This window comes from Pelophylax lessonae, assembly GCF_965119305.1.
Source record: "Pelophylax lessonae genome assembly, chromosome: 10".
In the NCBI taxonomy this organism is placed as follows: domain Eukaryota; kingdom Metazoa; phylum Chordata; class Amphibia; order Anura; family Ranidae; genus Pelophylax; species Pelophylax lessonae.
In genome coordinates this window covers 239,932,847-239,938,359 of record NC_138777.1, presented here as the reverse complement: position 1 = coordinate 239,938,359, position 5,513 = coordinate 239,932,847, and positions in this window count along the sequence as shown.

Genomic DNA, 5,513 nt, shown 5'->3' with positions numbered 1-5,513 from the left:
CTTCATGAATAAATCCCAGACGTGTCACAATGTACAGCAGAGGAATCATATCTCAGAAAAGCTCCACCTTTAACCATTGAGAAGCCATTCTTCATCTCCTGTCCAGAGACTTTGCCTAGGCTGAGATGATGTCATGAGTCTGCTGCAGGCACAAAGAAGCATTTCCTCAGTCCCCCCTCCCCCAGTGATCAGACTGCAACAAAAATCTGGATTGGTTTCTAGATGCACAAAATATAACTGGATCTGAATATTTCCATAGAACTGTAAAATGCTGATCCAGGACTTATCAATGGTCTTTGGTGGTCAGGAAAGAATGTTTGCATTGTAGCACAATAGACTTTATACGGTTTTTCCCTTCCGCTAGATCAGCTGGGGGCTTACATTTCAGGGAATACATTTCTGTCTTTTGGTTAAATGCGATCGACATGCAACTTTTTTCAAATTAAAGTGGAATTCAATGCTAACACTAACTATTCTTTGAAAAGCCAAACCCCCTCCCCTTCCTCCTACCTACCCTGTATAAAACAGATCTGTACACCATTTACTAGTCCGGTCTGATCACATGATCCTGCAGCTACGGCTCGACGGCATTTTCTCCTCTCCCCTGCAGCTGCCGCTCACTAACACAGGGGAGCTGCAGGATGACATTCCGGGGCGGTATTAAAATAGGTAAGTACACAGGGTAGGCAGGAGGAGGGGGGGGAGGGAACATTTATAGGAACAGTTTATATTAGACATAAATTACACTTTAACTAAGTAACGATGATGATGCAGAAACTGATCTGAGTCCGGCTTTTGTAAACACAGCCACACACGGCTTGGGCCCCAGGATTAATCTCGGAGCCGGCGTCTCAATACAGGAAGATAATGGTGCTCCTGGATGATCCCTGAACAAAGATGGCGCTGTGCTTCTGAAAAGCAAATAAAGACATTCTAATGGTCCTTTCACACGGGCGGTCCGATCAGATCCGCCTGTCAGTTTTTTTAGGCAGATCTGATCGGATGCTCCATGCATTCCTATGGAACAGAGGATGTTAGAGGAGACATCTCCACTGACACCCGCTGCCATCTGTATCCGATCCTGTCCGTGAAATCCAGACGGATGGAAACCCCATTATCCATCCGTCAAGGGGGTCGGATGAGAGCAGACAGGCGGTCCGCTCTCATCCGATTCCCCATAGAGAGCAGCGGGGCTCTGACACCTCCCTCTCCGCACACAGTGCGGAGACGAGCTGTCATCCGCCGGCTCAGCAGGGATCAGCGCTGAGCAGAACGGAATGTGGACCGTGTGAACGGACCCTAAGGAGTATTTTGTCTACTATGGATTATTGCTGATAAGAACCATCTAGTGGCCATAATGTGGTATTTTTCTTGAAACATCGTAATTAGGCAACTACAGCTTTATGGCCACTAGATGGTGTTTGCAAATCATAGGAAATGATAATATTAGACAAAATACAGCTAATTTTTTTTTTTCGTAGCAAATGTTCAGAATTTTTTTTACCCCAAAAGCTTGGAACCAGTTCTTATAGTTTGAAGGAAGGTTGTATAGAGGAGAAATGACATTCAGCAATCCTACCTAGTATCGCTCAAAAGAACCACAAAGCATCATGGTATATGGAACACAAAAAGTTAGCTGAGTTGACTTTGTGAAACGGGCAATGTTTCCTGGACGGCTGCACACTGAGTGAGTTTGGTTTTTGCTTTGGGCTGCCTGTGCATTGCCTATGCAGGGGAAAGGAACTGGTTTTGTTGGTTGCCACCATCACCAGCTGCACAAACTCTCCTGTCCTTCACCCCCCCCCCCCCATTCCATTTAGCTTCCAGAAGCAGCATTTCTGCTTCCGGTTTCAGTATTGCCATATGTGCTGATGGATGGAGTGTGGGATAAAACTGAACCTGGTTTCTTGTCCTGCATGGGCAGAGCACAGGTTTACTGCACAACAATGGGTTCAACAGCACCTAAGCTAAAAGGGCCTGTGCCCCTGATGATGTCAGTTGTGACGAAACACATAGGTCAGAGATATTGCTTGTGACGTCACCACGCACACTGCAACAAGGAAGTAGCCAGTTCAAATTCCGGGACTGAAGTTTCAAAGCGATAAGCGCTATATTCCAAAACAACGGTACAGTGCTAATAAGGTGCATTCAGTGATATGTAAAAATAAAAGAACATATATCTATGCAATATTAATTAAGCGCTATATGGTTTTAGGAATGGAAGTGGTTAGTACTCTTTGAATAAATCCTTTTATATGGTTTTAATGCTACGCTGGGGCTTGTGGCCCTCTTTTCATGTCATGGTGGCATATCCTTCTTATATGGATGAGGGGCTCTTGAGACCATAAGTGAAGACCTGGAGGCGGTTCACGCTCCCCAGCAGAGAACGCATGAATACAAGTCTATGTGACTTATTTCACTCACAGAGTCCACTAGCTCTGGTAAGAGTTCTTTTACATTTACGGTGATGGGACACTTTTTGGAGCAATAATTGAATTTTAGATGAATCAAGACTCTTCACTGACTATTCATCACTTGGGACTATTTTCACACTTTTTGGGACTATTCATTTCATGATTTGTGTTGAATTATGGATTGCACTTTTAATTTTACAGCACTATATTATATGTGATTGGTTATCGACGCAGCATTTTGGATTAACATTTGTTATACAATGTATCTAATTGTTTTGCCAGCTGATGTATGGGTCTATTAGTGTGATTTCTCTTTTGTATTGAAAAGGTTTCCCATTTTTCTTCACGTCTCCCCCCCCCCCCCCTCCTTTGCTGATCACTGGGGGTTCCCTGCTTGGAGTTCACCCCTCTTTATTGATCTGTTTGAACAGCACCACCAAGCAGCTCCAAAGGGAACCACCTCTTGGCTTGTTGGGAGAAGCACAGCCCTGTCTCCCAGTACCTGTTGCTGTGCAATGGCTGGGCTGTACCAGGCTGTCCACAGCAAAGACCAATAGGCTCTCAGAGGGCAATCGCGTCATCAACAAAAGTCATGAGTGGTGGTGGCTTCTGATCTGTTCAAACAGCCACTGAGTGAGAGCAGTGGTGTATTTTGGTTTTGTGCTGCCCTAGGCAATACTAAAATTGGACGCCCCCCCTCCTATGTAAATATGCCCCACTCCTTTAACGGATGTTACTCCCTCCAAAATTGAAGGGCTACAAGTCCCATCATTAACTCCTGAGATCTCATGAGGGGGGGGGGGGGGTGAGAGGGGGTGGGAGAGAGAGAAGGGTGGGTGAGGGAGAGAGAGGGGGGGGGTGAAAGAGAGAGGGGTGAGAGAGGGGGAATCAAAGAGTGAGAGGGGGGATGAGAGAGAGAGAGAGGGGGGTGATAGAGGCAGCTCTAGCAACCAGTGGCCAATAGAGTCTCAGGTGGAGGGGGGAGAGGCTTTTTTTGCTGCCCCCCTGCAAAGTACCGCCCTAGGCCTAGGCCAAAATACAGCACTGAGTGAGAGTTCCTCCAATCAGCAGTTGGGGTGGGACATGCGAAGAGGACTTCCATTTTCCTTCTGGTAGTGGAAAACCCTTCTAACTGGGTCACTCGGCATAGTCGCCCCTCCAGCTCCCAGAAAAAAGAAGAAAGTCTTTATTGGAATCAATCTTGTAAGGAGTAATTCGTAAAATGCTACACTATAGCCCTCGCTATACGCCTCTATACTGCCTTACTAAGAAGGCAGCTCAACCCCACCTATGGGCAGCTAAACCAATCCTCAACCTACAGCTCAACCACACCTACAGGCAGCTCAGCCACACCTACAGGCAGCTAAACCAATCTTCAACCTACAGCTCAGCCACACCTACAGGCAGCTCAGCCACACCTACAAGCAGCTCAGCCACACCTACAGGCAGCTCAACCACACCGACAGGCAGCTAAACCAATCCTCAAGCTACAGCTCAACCACATCTACAGGCAGCTCAGCCACACCTACAGGCTTACTGCCAATGAAGGTAATTGAGAAAGACGAGAAAAGCCCTCAAATAGTAAATTAAATATCAAACAATCTAAAGATGTCCACATTCAGGGGGTTGATGGATGGAGGATTTCACCATTGAAGAGAAGCACATTGGTATCAAATATAAATTGTTTTTCACTGTGCAGATAATGGTAGAGCCAAACTGGGGAAATTCTCCCAGAGAACGGTCAGACGAGGACATAGGAAGATCCTCCAGTACTTGTTTGCTCTATCCAGCTGGCTGGATTGAGCAGCAATCAACACCTCATTGGTATGGAGATCTTAAAGTGTCAGACCACTCAAAGCTTATACTTCAGTATGAGAAGATGCTGGAGAATTAAACCACCTGATAAGTTCTTCTATCTCTCAGGGACACTAATCGGTGAGATTTGCTGTGCCCAATATAAAAGGGTTCCACCATCCCTGTGCTGAGTTCCAGGGTCTGCACACCTCTTGTGCCCATTATGAGGGGTTCCCACCATCCCTGTTCTGGGTTTGTACACCCGCTGTGCCCATTATGAGGGGTTCCACCATCCCTGTGCTGAGTTCCAGGGTTTATACACCTGTTTTGCCCATAACGAGGGGTTCCCACCATCCCTGTGCTGGGTTCCTGGGTTTGTACACCCACTGTGCCCATTAGGAGGGGTTCCCACCATCCCTGTGTCGAGTTCCTGGGTCTGAGGGGTTTCCACTCTGCTGCTATATTCTATATTTACTTTTTATTATGAAGAGCACAACAGGACGATCAAGAATCTGCAGAGACACCAAGGTGGACCAGAGCAGAGTCAGGAGGATCGAAGTAAGATCATTCAAGACATATAACAAGCCAGGAGCTGATGTAACCCACCAGACTCCACATTCAGCTAAACATCATTTTTGGGTGGAATGACTCTATAAAGTAAACCTTAGCTCAGAAAACACACAGAGACATCAATGCATAGAACAGCCGTACCATGACGGCCAATACGCACTTCCTCTCCGCCCTCTGGAATGTACCTGAAGTCCCCATGCTATGATTTCATTGCAATTTGCAAACACTGAAACTTGGGACTCTCCCCTCCCATCTCACAATATGCTAATGCTGGAGACTTTCTGAAAGGCGGGGCCAAATGGGATGCAGAGAAGAGGCACAGGCATACCACCAATGGTTGGCTTTGAGAAAGATGGTATTTGAAAGGACAGCAAGAATGGAGGGGGTTCTTAGGACTTGTGCTGATGGACTGCTTGTTGCTTCCCTCAAGCAGGTCTAATGAAGGTCTGGAGGTCAAATGCACCAATAAATACATTTACTGAATTCAAACCGACGCCATCAACACCAACCCAAAGCGCATCGTCATGAGGCGCCAGCAGATACCTCCTACTTTGCTGGAGGTATGCATGGCATATTATGTCTTCTCTGTGCACCGGACTGGGATTACTTTGAAACACCTAAGCATACCAGGTTCAAAGGTTTTGGGGTTCACCAGAGTCCTCCTTGGCAGTGCAGGTAAGAACCTCTAACCACAGAGGTCAGACGGGGAAAAGAAGAAGAAAGTCCTGGATTCTG